We start from the raw sequence: 19,816 nt of genomic DNA on the forward strand, positions 1-19,816 counted from the left end.
ATAGGTGCTTTGAAAGAAGGACAGCTCAATCACCCCTCACTATAAAAGGTCCAAAGAAACTTCTCTTTTTTATTTCAAGAACATTGCACAGAGACACATGAAAGTTTATCGTATAACACCTAAAAGATAAATGGGCTATATATCAACACTTCCAATAGAATCCAACCAAGAAAAGTAAGAGATCTCTGCTGAGAAAAACAAAAAAATAAACAAACAGGAAAATATATTTGTCAAGGTCTTTTGGGACTATACTAATATTACTCATCTGAGAAGTAATGACTCTTCCTGCCCCAAAGCAGAACTATTCACATAAAAAAAAATACTAGGAAAAGAGAATCTTAAAATGATACCTAAACAGAGCACTTGACCACAAAGATGTAACTAAGGATGAGACCAGGTTCACAAACACATCCTGCCCTGAGACACAGAAAATGGCCAAGTCTCTCTCTTTATTATTTTCCTCAATTCTCCAGTTCATCCAGTTAAATTGTCAGATACATTTAGGGAAAAAAACCACACCTAAAACACTCTGTCATTTCCAAAATTTCCTCCATATTTTATATCCTTATTTTTAGCTAGCCACTATTGTGGAAAGCGCACAGTTTGTGCTTAACAATGCAGTAAAAAAGGCCAAATGTGCGAGAATGTCTAACTCAAAATTAAACTGATACGAATAGGTCAGTTTTCCTCACGCTATAACCAAGACAGACAAGAAGAAACACGACAAAGAATCTAAAATGCTATCTGAAATTTTTTCTCAAAGTCAGAGCAGACAGAAAATAGTCTCTTAAACTAAAAGAAAGGCAAGAGAAGAAAGAGTTTGGGGAATGAGATAAGATTGACAGTGTATATTATTACCTTACAGTGTTCAAAAACACCCGTCAAGTTTGAAAAATCTGGAAGGAAAATTACTAGAGTGGGAAAAATTCTTCATGGGGAATGATGGGCATTATTACCTTGGAGGCAGTATCAGTCTTAAGGAAAAGCAAGTACTGAATTGAAGCTGGCAACAAGAATACAAGGCCACAAGTTGCCAGAATAGTGCTATCTAAACTGAAAGAGAAGTAAGACTGAACTAAGGTAAAAGACTATTTTCTCCAACATGAACTGAGCATATGCACATGTGACAGAAAAGACATCTGTCAAAATTTTACCTGGGAAAAGTGCCCGTCTGAAGGGTATTCAGCATGACCAACAGCTTTCTTTCATTTGAACTGTGCAAAAATGCTATAATTGAGAGAGTCAAAGAAAAATCTTACATGGGTAGGGGAGTACTGAGTTGAGTGGGTAATGTCCAGAATAAGTATAGCTGCTACGTCAGTCACAGCCCTGGGAATGTCTCACTTGCCCTAGGAATATGGCTGGTCAAGCCCAAAGCAAGAAATGAAAACTAGCAGAAGGTAAACACTCGTGACACGGAAATAAAAGAAAAAGAAATAAAAAACCCCAGAAATTTTCTTGTCTATATTGAATTAAAGAAGTACAGTTGTTATATATGAAATGAATATTTTCCACTACCTACAAAAGTGAATTCCAGAAGAGCTGGTTGATACTAAATGTTTTCTTATAGCACTTACATCTGCAGTAGTCTGGCACATGTCTTTAAAAACCCATAGCACACACATACATGGTGCATATAACACTCCCTTTCCAATATGCTCTTTCTCAAACTGCCATTTGGTCTAGGTCCATCAATAAGGCTGATTTAGCAGAAAACACACATATTCTTCAAGGGCTAGAGTATATGAACATCTGTATAGATGACATTTTGATATGAAGTTGGAGCAAAGGGGGAAAGTATACGACCAGAGGCTCCAGTTTTAGAAAGAACTCAAGCTGTCAGGTTACACCTGTCTTAAACAAAAATACATATTTATTCTATGCAAGTAGCAGTTCTAAGAGCAATTATTATAGCAGGAGGACTGGGAATCCATAAATAAGGTTAAGCCTATTACATGCATCACTCGCTTAATAGACAATAAGATCAATAAAGATTTCCCAAGTATTGTGAATCATGTATGGAAAATCACATTTCATCTAAAAATGTCAATCCACAGAAAGAGCTACTACAATGTCACAATAATATAAACCAAAAAATTTTAATTACCTTTTTGAGAAATTAGGTAATTAAATTAAGCCATCAGCACTCACAGCTTTATAAATATAGTACAAATTAAAAGTATTAAAAGTATTAAAAGTATTAAAAGTATTAAAAGTATTAAAAGTCAAATTCAGATTTGCTGTTGCCCTCTAAAATACACTGTAATTGTGCAGTGAAAATGTTACCTTTCTGAGTTTCTTATCACAGGCGCCACTGGGAAATTGCAGGCATTAAAAAAATCTGTTTATGGTTCAGTCTATGTTAGAACGTGAGCAACAATGAATTCAAGTTTAGGAGATTCTAATTTGAAATCTAGATCCACTCACATTCTTTTTTCAAACAGATGAAACTAAGAACCTCCTAAACATTTAATTATTATTACCTTATATAATTTTATGTAACAGATTTTTATATTTGTTTAAGATGCCAGAGTTTTGGTTTTTTTCTTACACAGATACATCATGGCTTTCTGAGTCTGACTTTAAAAACACAGCCCAACACAAAGATAAAGCAACATATAGAGTTTCCCATAATTAAGCTACTAAGACAGTTTGCACAGAAGCCTTTCCTTGCCATGGAAATACTCTGATGCAAATAGACAAACATAAGTTTTACAGTCAGTGAAAACTGGATCACCCATGATCTCATTAAACTACTGAAGAAAAGAGATTATGGGTAGGAATAGCCTGGGATATAGCCACGTGTTCGAAGGAGGAGCAGTTCAGTAGCAGTCAAAGAAATTCCAAGATGAGAGGAAAATAGAGTTTAAATTATAGATCTTAAATTCAGAATGGATCATTATGGTCAAAGCATAACCTTTTCTATAATGCAGGTTGCAGAAACTTCTACAATAACCTTATCTCTGAATTCACAAATCTGTCTGCACCGCAACATTTTATCTTACCTCCCCCTCACACATACTTAAAAAAAGCACACAACACCCTTCAGAGTTGTCCTCTGCTAAATTCTTGATTTGGCAGCACAAACTGCGGAGTTATTCAAACCAAAAGATTTTTTTGTGCAATTGTGGCAGTTAAACAACTTTAAAAGCATTTCCTGACTTCCTTTCCTCTCCCTGACTTTCATCTAATTAACTGCTAGAACTAGTTTTTTATTTCACTTCAGAGGAACTTAACAGATATGAGCAATCAAAAGATGATTAATAGCCATTAGCCTGACTGTTGCAGAGCTACTATAAACATTTATGTCTGCATTTGTAATGATCACTCACTGCTAAGCCTTGGGGAAAAAAAATTCTGTTACACTTAAATACTCAGAATCCAGAAATAATTATTTCCAGATTTCTCTAGAAACAATAGTAGTGACAAACTACCATTTGATATTGAAGATGTTTAATTTTGAGTTTGATATTGAAGATATTTAGTTTTTCCCAGTATACTGAGGGATGAGGAGTACCATGCAACTAAAGAAAAAAAATAAAATAAAAAGCCGGAAAGAACAAGGAAGAGAGGGAGAATGAGACAAAGACTTTCTATTTTAGCAATTTAGAAGTATATATGCATTTTGGCATGCAAATAATCTCTCTGAGGGGAGTAGGTGAGTCACTGGGTTTTTCCCTAGAATGAGTTCTTTGTAGCAGAGAAAAAACACTTCACCCTTAACAAAAATGACCCAGAATATCCATGAAAATTTAATGTACTATTGGCATAAATCTCAAGTATGCACCCTGCTAGGAAGTACTGATTAAATATAATGTAGGAAAACAAGTATTTTGAGCAGCTTCTGCCAAAGTACTTCTTACACAACTTAATGTGCAAACATTGCTGGCCCATTACTGTTAAGAAATGAGGAATTTTAAGGACTATTAAACACTCTGCAAATAGATCAGCTGAAAGTTATTCAGCACAGGTGTTCTTATAATTAGGTAACATTGGAAAAATGCAATGTTCAATGGTCCTTGTACTTTGCCCTTTTTCCTGTGTAGGGATGAATATTACCATTCATAATTAACCAACATCTCTGTTCCAGTAGAAATAAACTTTGAGTGTAAAAGAGTTACACTTTATTTTTATGTCATTTCAAACTCATATTTTTTATAATCAACTTCATATTATTTAATTAATACTTAAATTTACTAACTTTTATGGAAACAAAACTGTTAAGGTAGGGGGGAGAGTCTGCTGGAGTTTTTCCTCATTTCATCTAACCAGAATGGATCCAGGAAGCACAGAAAATGTGCTATTTTTAAAAACTATTTCATATTTCCAAAGAGCACAAGCTAGTCCCTGGAATATTAAAAGGATTGTTAGGGATCCTTTAAAAATATATGAAATTAAACATACAGTGATTCAATGCAAAAAACCCCAGAATTTGTATTTTAATGAGCCTTGACAGTAGTAATGAAGTCTGACAAAAATTTCAGGCTGTTGGTGAATATTCAGTGAACCTGCTTCCAGACAGCTGAAGTTTTAGTGGATTTACAAATGTATCTCTTTTTGTTCAAGTATATTTATTCATTACAGCTATTTACTTATTAAACAGCCATCTAGACAGAGACAACAATTTTATTCTCCAACACTTTATGATGCATGTGTTTTCATTCTGGTAATGGGATCACTAGTACTTTTATTTAATCAAGTGAGCAGCTACATTTTGGAAATTATTACGGAACTGTGAGGTTAACGAAGTTAGCCCTGCAAAGGTACAGCTATCCTGAAAATATATACATGTAGAAGATAACATGTTCAAACAAACTCCACATGAAAGATGATAAAAGGCTTTCATGCTTTGTTTTGAAATTTGGTAGGAGAGATTGAGGAAAGGAATTTTGGGGATGAGGGTGGTGTGTGAATACATATTACACAGTTTTGATAGCTGTTAAAGGAGGAAATTACCTGTAAACTGATACATATGTTAGTAAGAAAAACCATTTTTCTCAGCATGTGTTTGATACTCTGCAATTCAAAACTTCATTTAAAGATATTGGAAGTGGTCAAATAAAATAAGAAAAAGTGAACATGAACAGAAAGAAGCCTACTTAGTAATTATACAGCTTGTTTCTCTATTCAAAGATCAAATCAAGAGTCTGGAGATAACTGCAGTGCAAAGGTTTTGGACTGTCTCTTCAATTCAACACCTGTTTGTTTAAAGAACACTAGCTCCAGAGTGAGGCTATGAGAATGCATCCTTGGAAAGACACAAACATGGAAGTTAATATGGAATGTAACATATTCATATATACTGCAGCATATTTAATCACATATATTCTGTTGGGAAGACAGTATAGTGACAGGGGTTTTTTTCAGAGATCTGATACACAAGAAACACTGCAATACTTTGAGATTTATTTCAAGATGTGCTGCTTGATACTTCCTCTAAAACTTCTATGCTGCAAGAAATATGATGAATTCTCCTGCTATTCAAGGACATATGAAAGGAGGTCCAACAGTCCCTACTGCCTTTCAGTTCAGCACTGTGTTACCAAGAAATCTTCCAGGATAGACATATCCCAATGTAAACATTTGAGAGAAAAAAAAACAAGAGGAATAAAATCTTGATGCTATAACATTATATATAAATTACACATATATATATACATTTTATCCACATTTATAATTTAAACATTTAACTTTCCTGAGTGGTTATTCTGTTTGGGGATTACAGTTAAGGCTTTTTGTTGGTTTGATTTAGTTTGATTTTATTTAGTTGGTTTAGTTCTTTCAGGTTTGGTTTTCGGGGGTTTTTCTTCTTTGTTTGGTTTTGTGTTGTTGTTGGTTGGTTGGTTTTTTGTTGGTTGATCTTTTGGGAGTTTTTTGGTTTGTTTTGGTTTTGAGGGTTTTTTTGGGGGGGGTTGTTTTTTTGGGGTGGTTTTGGTTTGTTGTTGGTTTTGGGGGTTTTTTGTTGTTTTTGTTGTTGTTGCTTGTTTGTTGATTTATTTGGGTTTTTTCTATAAACCCCAAAGGAAATGGGAGGATATCTCACACCTATATGAGAGCACTTCAGAATGTTGTATATAGAAAATGAAACTGTGTCACACATAATTGATTTTGGTTGTGCTTTCACAAAGCGCAACAGGTTTCAAGAAAGTAAGTTTGCCTAAAACTATAGTATAAGTAATAAACAATCCCCCAGAAACCAGTGCAGTTTCTTCTCTGTGAAGACAAGACGTGAAAGATGATACAGACATATAATTTGCAAATAGATGAATATCCACACTTTTGAAATTCATGAAATTCTTAGTAAAAGTCTAAAAACAATACATAGACAAAGTATATATATCAAGGGAAGAACATCATAATGGATAATATTCTTTTGGTTAAACACCAAGAGATAAATCATCTTTCTGAAGGATAAACATAATTACAGAACCAGTGGGTTTTGTAAATTATGTGGGATAAAAGCATTTGAATTACTGCAATATATTTGTGAAATTTAACTAAGCAGCTAGATTTCAAGATCAAAACAGCTTTCAAGAAACTGAAGACTTGCATTATTTTCCATTCTCAAGTACTTATCTCCATAAAAGTCTCACACAAGGAAATACACCTTTTTTTTTTAATAGCCAATCTATTCTTACAGAGTGAAACGATCTATCCTCTTCAAATACAGATATATCCCTAAGAACTCAGAACTCTAGGATGGAGGGGAGAAAAAGGAAAACCTTTAGTAGACTTTTAAAAATAGCAGAAAGTGGTATTAGATCTTTAAAAAATTTGTATTTATTTATAGTTTTGAAGTACAATTAATGACAATTCAGATACCCATAGATTATATTACTTTTGTAATTAATGCACTAACCAGCCATGTGACACTGCCCTGAAGAACACTGTTTTGAAGAAAGTATCCCGTTTCTGTGCAAATGGTACAGCAAAAGCATCATACCTCTGTGGTGGTAGGCAGAAATTTAATGGAATTAGAAAGGGTTTTGCCATGTAGACAGTAAGTAAGAGATGTGCACAGGAAGAAAACATTTGTTTCTCATCCTGATTACACCAACTGATTTTCCAGCTTGCTTTCTCTAGAACTTACCTTCACGCCATAAGCAGTTACCTTACCTTTCTGTGCAGTCGAGATCACAAAGCTTAATTACCTCAGTCTCTTGATAACCATGTATTTTTAGGTTTAGGAGGGAGTTTCCTGTCATGTCCCTTACAAAATCCTTTCTTTTCTTTCTTGACTTCATATTGCAAGTTTAAATGCTAGTCTTTACACTTAATTAAGTTCCAAGTGGCTATTTGAACTTTTCTTTTGTTGTCCAACTTTAGATCCATACACTTGACAGATTGAAACAGTTCAAGCAAAAATAAGGTAGAAATGGATCCATTAAGATGAAAAAAGAGAAGTAGGTTTTTAGCTTTTCTGGAGCTGAGACATGCATCATGTACACTCTAAATCATGAGTGGGATAAGAGATTAGTGCTGCAGAGATGGATCCTCACTCCTTGTCTGTTCAACAGATGTATGGGCTTACAAACTATCTTCACAATTCCTATAAGCCAAAAACATTTCCACAGTCCTATAGCAATACTAAACCTATAGCTGTGATTTTTCTTATTGGGATGATGATGTGCTCTGAGAGAACTGACAAACATAACCAAAGTCAAACCCATTTTGTGAAATCCTAAATGATACTAGACCATGTAGCATGTTCCCTGTGTCATAAAATTGACAAAATAATAAATAACCAACATAGGATGCATGTGGAACTGACAGAGCCAGTCCAGAGGTTACAAAGCTGATTAGAAGGCTGGAGCACCTCTCCTATGAAGACAGGCTGAGACACTTGGAGAAGAGAAGGCTCCAGGAAGAGCTTAAAGCACATTTCTGTACATAAACAGGGTCAAAAATACCTCTGGACTGTTACTGAAATGTTTATGGGTGATAACCCTTTAAACTCTTCCAAATCAAAACTAGAAGGAGGACTCCTATTACACAGACTGAATGGCTACAGAAAGAAGTATAGAGAGAGATTTAGTGTACCCATTTAGAGCTGAATGCTGGTATGCAAAGACATTTAAGTCTTTATCACATAGCTGCTTAGGACTGAACTCTAGCTGTCAATTTTAATATGACAGAGATTGGCATTAGAAATAATTTTAATTTCTGTCCTAATTAATGAACATAAAGGGAAGATAACATTTTATTATTAACTCCATGCCCTAAATGAAGAGAAACTGTGAAGGCAGTCTACAGAGTGATTAAAAAAAAAAGGAAATAACAGGAATACCATTTACATTCCTAAAATCTGCAGGTAATCACAATTAATTCTGACTATGACTTTATTACTTATTGACTCTGCTTATTAGAGAATGAAACAGAAGCAACCAGCAGCAGATGAGCTGAAAATTCACTGTTGGAATCAACTGCAAGATGCAATATTTTTAATACCATTACTTTGAAGAAATACAACCAACAGACCTCTCATGCCTTGATTTAGCTTCCTTTCACTGGATTATAAGTAACTTTGAAAATATTTTACTTGGTGTACTAGTAAGACAGAGTCAGTCCTTTTCCCTCAGTTACAATGTCCATACTCTTCCAGCTCAGAACACCCAAGGGGAAGTGAGCAGGCAGTGTAGTGGGCAGTCCAGACTGCCAGCTGGGCCAAATCATTTGTTTTTTCTTTCACAATAGCCTGCTAATGACAACTGTTACTTTTAACAGTGAGTTGATACACTTATCTAACTTTGCCCCTTTCCATCTTGCCCTGAAATACCTGAGCTCACACTTGTCATTCCCATTATCTGCTGGGCTGTAAGATGTTGTAGGCATATTTTCTCCCCTTGAAATCTGTTTCTTTGTTGGGTGGAATGAATGTTTTATCTCTCACATAGAACTAGCCTCTTTTTTTGGGGGGGTGTGATTTGTTTCCTTTTTCCTTATTTTCCTCTTCCCCTGCTCTGATCCCATGGAATCTGGAGGTGTTCCAAATAGGGCATTATACTCTACTCGGAGTGCATTCGATTCAGATTTTTTTTCTTAGACTGAAAGTGAAATGTAATGAAAACTTGATCTGAGCATTCTCCAATGTTTTACTATCCAGACAAAGCCTGGAATAAAGATGAAATTCTAAACAAAGAGAATTCTATACCAAAAGTTATTCCTCCTTGGAAAGTTATTCCAAAAAGCCTTTGTTCTTGGATTAGTTACCTTGTACAAGGTGAAAGCAACTGAAAGACTATTTTAAGTCTGTTGATCCCTGTTGACTATGGTGTTGGGTTGGAGGTTCTCTTCCCTTCAACAAAGACATATTTACTGCCTTAGCTAACACATATATTGCATAGTATTGTAAAATAATTCTGTGATAAACTTTGCTAGCACCTCTGCTGAAACCTGAGAGCCCCAGATATCCCAGTCTGATGAAATGAATAAAGCTTTTAGGGTTGTGTGTTTTGTTTTGGGGTTTTTTGGTGGGTTTTTTGTTTGGTTTTTTTGTTTGTTTGTTTTGGTTTTTGGTTTTTTGGGTTTTTTTGGTTTGGTTTGGTTTTTTCTTTTTTTTTTAATTTGACCTTGTCTCTCTGATCATTATTTTACTTACTAGGAAATCTATGCCCTGAAGCTTCGTTAGCTTGATACTGAAACTTTATGATCCTTTAGCAATTCTCAGTAAAAAAGTTTGATGAGGAGGAGTGGGAGGGAAATGCCAAAGTAGGAAGAGATTATTCTGGCAATATCTGAGGGGAGTAAATGCACTTTGTGGTATAGATATCATGGTAACTACCACATAGTGTAGAAAATAACCCATGTCCTTTCTGTGTCTACTGTTTTCAAACAGCCTGTTTTCACAGATTTTCAGCCTGCACACACGTCTAAAACTTTTTGGGAACATAAATCTATGATTAGCAATAATCATACAATAGATTTTTTTTCTTCTCTACTGCTGCTTATTGCAAAATTGTTCAGGTGCAAGAACAAAAAAAAATTGTAACTATTTAATTGCCAGTGGTAACATAATAACAATGCAATAAAATCCATCTTTAATTAAAAGAGCAAACTGGCTTTTTAAAATTCTGTAGATGTAAAATTAATCTAAATAAATCAATTGTAATGCTATGTGTGTTAATGGATGTTTAGCTTTTCTCCATTGACCAAAAATTTGTCATCTGAAAATAAAGAAACAAAATTGCATTTTGTTTAGAACAAGTCCTAATAGTTTTAGCGAATTTCAAAAGCAGATGTCTGAACATTTCTCTAGTTCTCCTTTCATTACTGTATTGTAATTAGTTTTGTAACCTCTGATTTTCCTCTTCTGCTAGTTTTTAGACTACTATCCAACTACCACTTGCTATTCATGACATGTTGTCATTTTGCTTCTGAATAAAGCAAGCATTGGATATAGTAATAAAGTAATCATTCCAGACTTCATTTATTAACACAAACCATATTTTAAAGATTCTTGAATACAATCTGACTGATAAACTATTAACCTTGGAAACCCTCTGATTTTGATGGCATACAGCACATCAAATTAATAAAAAATGACTTGTAAAGATAAACAAATTGTACTGCCTTCCTGTTTCTCCTTATTCTCTCATATGTAAACAAGTTCTGAAATGGTTTTTGACTTTTTCCCCTGCTTATTTTTGACCTTTACAATACAATGAATATCATTGTGGGATTTGGCTTGCAGAATTACTTTGAGGTATGAAAGAACAAGAGTGTGAGGTGCCTTAGTTCATCTAAAGTGCGAATTTTTCAACAAGCACCGTTTTTGCCCAAGTGTTCATCAAACTGGCTAGAGAAGTTAAACAAGCCCCACATAAAACCAAAAGACACTGTTTGGGTTTTAGGTTTGGAGACCTTCTTCTTTTAATACAGCAGAGGTGTTTTCCGTGCAACTTCCCTTCATAACTCTATACAATATAAAAGGAACTTTTCATTGAGAAACAGCTGGTAAATGAGTCGTTAGAAAGCATGGAAAACACCTTTCACTCTCCATCCTCTCAGTGAACCTATCTGATCTTTATGTGAACTTTTAGCTTTATTATTTATTAAAAATATGTAAGCTATATCCTGCAATCTGCTTACACAGAGGAAGCAGGAAAGGAGGAAAATTTTCTCTCAAAAATGACTGAAATTAAGATTCACATGTTATCCACTTGCCAGTGATTAAAAAATTTAGTTTGTGTGTGAACCAGTCACCCTTCCATATATGATGTTAATTATTAAAACCTGAACATGTGGACTCTACATTTCACTGGAAAATGAAGAAATAAATTCCTTTTACCTTTAAGATGTTTTTAAACATATTTTTATACAACAAACTTCATGTAACAGAGTATTTACATTTGGAAGAGAAGCTTTCTAAATGTTTGGTTATAAAAGACAAACCCACCCCTATTTCAAAGAGATGTTGAAATATTATGTTGATCTTACTGTGGAGGACTTGTTCTGTTTCAGGTTTGAAAAATTAATAATGTGAACTCCTTCTGATTGTTTAAGAGTGATCTTTTATATTTCTTAATTACTGTTTTTTGGACAGATTTCTGACATATACTGGGAGAAGTCAAAGCTGTACTTCAACATTTCAATAAATAAAGTTTTCCATGGGTTTTTTAGCTTGAACTATAAATCCATTAAATATTAGAGTATAGAACAACATATAATTTTGTTCTATGACATGCAGCCACCTATAAAATATAGCAATATGTAAATATCTACTCTTACAAGTATGACATAGAAAATTGAAAATTATGTACACAAGTTCATCAAAATGTCAAAGTACTGTAAGTATTCCTGCAGCTTCTGTCTGCCTTTTCTGTGCAAGTGGGTTCTGGGACCCCACAGAAAGCAGGAAAACTCAAGAGTTTTCATGATGACTGAACAAACCTCATTCCCAACCAGACCTGAGACTCGATCTGCTTCCCAGTCTCAGAAGGAAGGGAGGGCTGTCATTTATCACGGGTAAGGGAGGCACATTTACGTTAAGTTCAGGCTGAGGCTCTTTAAGTGAGGACACAGGAGACACAGAGAGACCATCCTCATTTAGTTGAAACAAAACAAATATCTTAATTGCAGAAAAAAACAGTAGGGCGAGAGAAGTCAGACCCCAAGGGAATTGAGAGAAGTAATGAAGAGAAATAAAAAGTATACCCTAAGCTGAAGGTCTTGTTTATTTTTGTGACACCTGCCTGAACCAGCCAAGAGTTACACGACTGCACTGATAATTGTTAGAGTAAAAAGATCACATATGTATTAGTTTTGTTATCAAAAGTCATAATTACTGATTTCAACCTATTTCTGTGCTCTGCTGGCCAAAAAGAAGTCTTTTTGGGTGTAGGCTGACACAAGGTATCCAGCTATGCAGCAGATAAATTACAAATTTAGATGCTGTTAAATTACAATTTAGATGCTGTTCCTGTGTGCAAATTAACAAACGTGAGATTTTTGTAATAAATCCTCTTTCAAACATTTCCATGAATTACTCTGCTTAATTCAGTGCAGATATCTTTAAAACTCTGTTTGAAGTACAAACCAGTCCTAATTAGCTTTATTCACACTATAACAGAGCCAGAAGTTTGAAGCAAATGAACAGACTAAAAAGGAGGCTATTTAATTTATAATAGGTGCTATAAGGTAATCTGGACTTCTCTCAGGATTCCTTTCTGGCTTTGTTATCATGAAGTGACCCTGAGAAGCTGTTATATTCAAGAGCAAGCTGGAGAACTGCTGCAATATCTATATGTGTCCAGGGGAATTCTTTGTGGGTGGGCAGATCAAATGCTTTACAGCTAAAGCTCAACACCTGCAAATCTTGGCAATTTGGATCCATGACAACTTGAAGGGAGGAGGGGGAAAATGCCTCTTGACACAGTCATCTAAAGTGCTGCTAAGAAAATAGTCTCTTGTGAAAATATACCTCCTGTGACTGAGGTTTGCTTAGGAGTGGAATCGGAGTTCTCAGGTATGTTCATGAGAAGATCAAGAAACATAAATGGCTAAAAAAGGAATTACCTGGGTATATTAGGACAATCTTGCTGTGTGAGAATTACATGCTCATGTCTAGTAAGGTTATTTTTAAAAAACAATATGATTTCTACAGCTTTTTTATGCTTCACTGAAAAAAAAGTGTGTTTGAGGGGTTTTCCTGAATAACTAAAATGCAGTGAAATAATAGACAAAGGGACCAGTTTAATTGAACCCAGCCCTGTTTTGCTGATTTAGTGCATTGTTCACCAAAGAAAAATGGAAATTAATACTAAATGGAATTTGTTTTCATAAAAGCAGAATGCCTGGAACTCTTTCCTTTTCATAATCATTGATATTTTCAGGAGTTGATTGCATATAGAACAACAAAAATGAGAGGAAAAAAAATGCACAAGTGTCTGAAAATTTATTTTCTCTTCTTTTAAATAATGATTGAAGAGCAAAGTCTTATATGAACATAATGTGCTTGATGTATTAAAGCCAACAGGGATCCAAAAAAGACCTGACATTTCTGATGCTATTTTTGAGAGGGGTGACACTACTGAGATGAGTGGTTTCACTGCCTGAACATCTTCTTAGAGCAATGTACTCTAAATGTTGTCAGCAAAGATAAATGCCTTAGGCATGCCAGGGATTTCAATTTGTACTTATTATCACTCTTTGTTTCATGGATGATTAGGTGCTACAGAAGTGCCTGTTATCTTTATCCCAGTGATCCCAAACAACGTGGAATAACCTTGCTGATTCTGCAGGTAACAATTGATATTTAGTAGAGATTACTCTTCTGCAATTACTATTGCAATAAAATTATTATTATTCTTTTATAAAGAAGAATAAAGATAATCAATATGAGCAAACTAGTAATAAATAGAAACAGCTGATGTAATAAGTGTGATTAAGATGGCAGTTTCATCCTTAGCAAATGAAATGCTTTAAAGAAACCAAAATGTCACCTGCAAAAGTGCAAATGCTTTCTACAACTAATAAAAGTCTAGTTAAATTTAAAATGCCAATTTTTTCATCTTTCTTCTTTTTTTCAGGTTTAAGACAAGAAAAATGTCATGGCTTTGTTTAAAACATCACATTCTTAGCCTGTATCTCCCCCAGCTAATGCTTTTTAATTTTTTTTTTCTGTCTTGGTTTGATATTGGTTGTGGGAGGTGTTGTTTGTTTTGCTGTTTTTAACAATACTTTAGAAGGACTATATTTTTGTAGTAAGGAAACCATTTTGTTTAGGAAACCATTTCCAAATTTCAAGATGGAAACCTGGAAGAGATGATATAATTCAGTTGAGCCTGGGTTTGGATTTCTTTTCCTGCTCTAGCTGCTGCTGAATAGAGACTGTTTTGTTTTCTGCTGTAATCCAGGCAGAGACAGGAGGCAGAAGGCTGGTTCCCAAACCTCTGCTGAACATACAAGGAGTTTTTAACCAGATCTGCCTGTTCCTGTGCTTTAAAACATTATATTACCACACAATTTTAATGTTTACCCTGATGGGAAGAGGGAAATATTTTAAAATAGAAGTGATAAAGAACTGGGAAAATATATTTCTTGATCATCTCTGGCTCAAAATCTACTTGTGGTTGTAAGGTGAGAACAACAGTGCTGTCCCCTTTCCATCCTCACAGTCATCAGCCGTTGTAAGTGCTTCTCTGTGCTGAATTTTTATGGGTGTTAAAGATCTACATGTTCCTTTCACTTCATCCGGAGTTATGAGCATTTGCTGACTTTCCAAATATTGGAGCTGAAATGAAAAATTCCACTCCACTCTTTACTGCCTAGTAGTATGCAGTGCCAACACAAAGGTTGGTAAAATACCAGGGGTGTGCATGAAGTCAGTTTTAAGTGTTATGAAAGTTCTCAAATCCAAACAGATTTTCTTGTAACACTGGAATGTATGGGTTGGATGCCTCTAGACACAGGAAGTTAATTGATATGGATATAATTAAAGGTTAAATTCCAAGCCACTGGAGCTCTTCATGTCATTAAAGCAAAGTGTTCCTGACTTTTTAAACTGCTTTTTTTTTTTTAAGTTTTTAAATATTCTTAAGCTTTTAATGCATTTGAGATTTTTCCAAGTATTAAATTTTAAATTTCAGAATCTGCCTACTTGAGCCATATATATATAAATCTGTTCAATTCAGTCAGTTGTAAAAGTCATTTAACAAGGCATTGTTCTCTGCAGGCTTAGCTATATAAATGTTGTGTAAGCTGAGGAATGAATCTGGGCAAGAATCTGCTCAACAAAACCACATTGAGAAGACACAGATTTTTCAAGCATTGGTGCCTGAGGAGCTATCTCAATTTTAGCTAATCTAAAGCTTGACATAATGAAGGGCAAGCTTTACACTTGCATGTACCACAGAGAAACAATGGGATTAAGGTATTAATACAAGAAAATAAGTAATTTGTCTTGTAAACTGTTTTAACAGGGACCACACAGTCAAATTCTCCAAGTGTCTGCTTACTTAATATTTAGTCATTGAACTTGTTCCCATCCATATATTCACAGAATGGATTATTTAAAAATGTTACTCCAGCCCAGTGAACTTTTCTGCTACTCTCCAACATGTAGTTGCCAGAACATCTACTTTGGTTCTCATTTACAGTTCTACATTATGACTTCATAACATTGACAAAAGAAATAACAACTGGAATCCATGCCATTTTTTTCAAGTATTACTTCAACTATCATATCAGTATTTTGACAAGTGATGGGAGCAGATATATTGCTGGGCTTGACAAAAATATGGCAACACTTATGCACTGTTTGCTCTCATTTTTGTGAACTTTAAAAGCACCTGAAGCGGTGAGGTATCTAAGTCCACTGGAAAGCTGATTTATTCTACTGGCCTTCTTCACCCTTCCACTCCCTGTGTGTCAGTTGTGTGTAGGAATCAATAACTAAGGAACATCTAAAAGGTAGGGAGCATATGCAATAGGGGATGCAGAAAAAATAAATGTAGACAGGAAAAAAATGAAAGGACTGGAAGTTTTTTCTAGGTTAGTGCAAAGTCATAATATAGAAAACATACTATGAATTATGTTATTGTATGGTTATTTCTTTCACTTTGTGATATTACTAGTCCTACTGTCCTAATGTCATATTTCTCAAACTGAAATTTAAATACATGTTGTGTGTTTGGAGAAAAGTATAAACGGCTTGAGGCAGAAAATATTTATTAACAGTAGGTTTTACATCCAGTTTTCTCTTTTTCAGCATAATCATAACTTGCTTTTACTCTGCTGTTTGGATATTTTTTTAAAGCTACCTGTCAATCCTTATTTCCTACCATATTTGTTTTCCAAGATACATTTGATGTCCAGTAAAGGTACCTAGAAAACTCTGTGTCCAGAAGTACGCTACCTCAGAAGAAATATGGGTTTTATTTTTTGTTTTCATACAAATCCTTTCACAATATTGTTTTACAGTTTTGTGTGCAGAGGGGAGTATTCCCCCTTTGTCTTTAAAATTTGTTGTAAAATTTAACCCAGTCATCATGGAATAACTGTAGGTGTTAAAAAACAGAAAAGGTGTAAACTCAAACCAATTTAGCAAGGCATGGGTCAGAACTGCAGCAGGGTTTCACCAAGCAATCACAGCTAAGTACATTGCATGTACCATCACAAGCTGTTCAGGCATCCTTGACTTTACAGGATGTTCTTGCAAGTTTGCAGCAGTTGCTGAAAACTTGTAAGCTCAGCTTCTCATGTCCTTATCCAAACTCTTCAATACCACAGAGATAGGTGACACCATTGTAGCAAAGAGAAATGTACTTAAGTGTAATGGAGTGGAAATTCACTCCAGCAGGTTTAAGTCCAAGTGTCAGATTGTCTGAAGATGTGTCTCAGGACTCAGCTCTGCTAAGTGTTTATCTGGTGACAATGTTGCTAAGGATACAGCCATCCTCTCTGCCTATTGCCTCAGCCACTGAATACTTGTCCTATTCTTCCAGAAGGTTTCTAAAGAAAATTTGACTGCTTAATGAAACTTGAAAGTTGGCGGTCATAATCAAGTTAGAGAAATTGTGTATGTTATTTCATTGGAACTTAGCCCTCCTTAGATCAGAGAGTGAGATACAGCTGATTTTCAGCATCTGATGTAATAGAACTGCTACTTTCTTTTTTTGTTGTTGTCATTACATGTGTTAAATCAATATTTCAAGTTGGTTAGCATTCTTCCCTGGGATATCTTTTGTGATTGTTAAAGCTCCAGTAATCACTGTAACCTAACACAGTTAATAATTTGTTAAGGTTAGAGTTGTAGCATTCACTGAAAATTTATTTGCATCCCAAGCTTAATGTCATAAAAATTCCATTTCATACTAAACTGAGTGACATATGGAGAAAAAAACCCATTTCATTGATCTTCTACACACTGATGTAGGATGCAATTTTCCATTCCAGTCTATTTAGAATGAGATAACAACCCATTCCATACACACAGTCCAAAACCATCTTCAGTTTGGACTGTAAATTTATAAATGACAGTTCCACAAATTAGACTTGAAAGGAAAAGCTGAGCACAGGGCCTTAGAACTTGCATGTAAAAAATTCAAGACAATTTGTACAGGAAAGAGCCTGGCTGCTTATGTTGTAACTGCATAAATCCCAGAGATGTCTATGACTAAAATGAATGAAAATAATCCTGCCATCTTCTCACTTTTCAATCTTTTTTTGTTCCCCAATGATTAATTGCTGCCCCACACTGAGTAAAGCATCCATCTATTTTTAATAATCATAACTTTCTTAGACAAAAATATTTTTGGAAGCTGTTGTAAACAGCTGCTGGGAAAATAATTCTACAAAACTCAGAGCTAAGTTTGAAATGGATAAGCCTGAATTTTTCTGTCTAAATATTTTCTTATTCCACAGTTAAATTACTGAGTGTAGCCTTGATCATGTGAAAACATTTGACATTGTTTAACTTATGTATAAATGCATGCAGGACTCATCTGACTCCAAACATTTTCATTTCAACAGGCTTTCCAAAATATACCTGCTTTCATGGTCCTGAGACACTTACCATTATATTTCCTAGATAAAACTAAGAGACTGGATTCCACATTAGTTCTTGCAAAGGAATGTGTTCCACTAATCCTAAGTCTTTGTGTTTGCTATTTTATATTCTACTCAGTCCAGTTGTTCTCTATTGAAGTACCATCTGTTTTCTTGGCCTTCATCATTATATATCTTACTTTTAAGGCCTTAGTTTTCCAATTTCAGTCTCTTGCTAAAGGCTCAGATGTATTTTGGACAGAAAGTCTTGATGTCCCTGGTCAAATCTCTTCTACTCCAATTTATTGCCCACAACCAGGCTGATTGTAGCTTGCATCTGCATTTATTCCTTGTTCCAGATACGTTCCTAGTCAGAACTTGTTTCTCACCACACTGCAAGACACAGTCTTGACCTTTAGAATCAGATCTTTCTTTTTAGGCATCTCTCTCCCATTTCTCAGATGTCCAGGAGAAATTCCCGACCTTTTGCTCTCCTCCTCAAAAATTGCAGCTCTTCTCCTCTGTCCTCTTGGTTCTTCCTGTTCTCTCCACTACTCTATTCAAATTCAAGCCTTCTTTAATCTTTTCTCTGAAGGTTTTATATGTTACTACAGATTTTTTTTTTAATAAGCAAGAAATTTAGGATTAAAAAAAAGAAATTTCTTAAGCTCATATTTGGTCCAGTAATGTTAGTCAAAAAGCAATTTTTTTTTTTCATATTTTGGGACTAGAGAGTGCATATTAAAGCCAGACACTTTGGTAACTTTATCTGGAATCATGTCAGCAATCTAGTGCAGGGGGTTTTTCCAGTGCTCCAATCTGAACAGATCTTTACAATTTTAAGAGAAAAATAAACAAAAAACCAAAATCAAATGCACATGCAAAAAATAATAATATAAAGTCCAAATAAAGAAATATTTCCAAGCAATATTTTCTCTGCTCAAAATTCTTGAGGATTTTGGTTTAATTTACAGTTTTTCAAGATAGAAGGTTGTATGTATTCCTCTGTCTTAAACTACCTTTTATTTATTTTATCATAACTCTACACATTTAAGGTTGAAATTTTATTGTAGCTAAAATCTGAATTTACAGATGTAAATGTTTCTTATAAACACACATTGTAGTCTGTAAAAATAATGTTAAAAATACATTTATTTGGAAAAAATCCCTCATTTTTAGGAGCTGTGACTGATTTGTTATTGGGAAGCCTCTCCTCCTCTGTGTGCTTCTGAAGCTGAACTAGAGGAATGGTCAAGTTACAGTTATGTCAAGATGCTTTTTAAAGATATAGACCTTTCAATAGGATTATGCAATGTGTCCCCCTTTGCCAGCATTTAGACTTTGATTAACAAACATAATACCTTTCACTCAAGTGAAGCAGGCATAAAAGACCTTCTGTATATACTTAATCTGCTTACTGTTATCAGGCATGCAAGCCTATCAGCAGTAAACACATCTATTTTATATATTCCCTTAAGAAAGATTGTCTGGTGCCATTTCATAAAAAAGATTCTTCCCTTTTTTTTTCTCTGCTTTTCTTTTCTTTGAGTTATATCACTGCTGAGAGTGGGTGCTATGAATTGCCCAACAATCTAAGCACAGTACTTTAACTAGAGAAGAATCTGTGGCATCTGCCAAAGTTCTGTTTCAAAAGAAAAACAGATTTAAACAAACAAGAGTACAATTTCAGAATGTGAAATTCTTCTGTTTTCTGTTTGCTGATATCTTCCCTTTAAAAGAAGGGTTTCAAAAGGATTCTTATCATGACCAACGCGTTTGAAAGCATAAAATCGCATTACCTTCTAAAAATAGTTTGATATACAGATGCAGC

The 19,816-nt window shown here is 34.7% G+C and overlaps 2 long non-coding RNA genes across 6 annotated transcripts in view; one reads left to right on the top strand and one right to left on the bottom strand.

Annotated features, from left to right (window-relative positions):
• Nucleotides 1-19,816, bottom strand: part of LOC135299240 (uncharacterized) — a 273,288-nt gene that overhangs the window by 46,723 nt on the left and 206,749 nt on the right. The gene's annotated exons all lie outside the window — the stretch shown is intronic.
• LOC135300014 (uncharacterized) lies at nt 12,568-14,943 on the top strand. The gene is made up of 3 exons (XR_010361875.1): nt 12,568-12,964; nt 13,667-13,739; nt 14,028-14,943. It is a non-coding gene; the product is annotated as an uncharacterized LOC135300014 (long non-coding RNA).

Source organism: Passer domesticus, chromosome 4, assembly GCF_036417665.1.
Source record: "Passer domesticus isolate bPasDom1 chromosome 4, bPasDom1.hap1, whole genome shotgun sequence".
NCBI lineage: Eukaryota > Metazoa > Chordata > Aves > Passeriformes > Passeridae > Passer > Passer domesticus.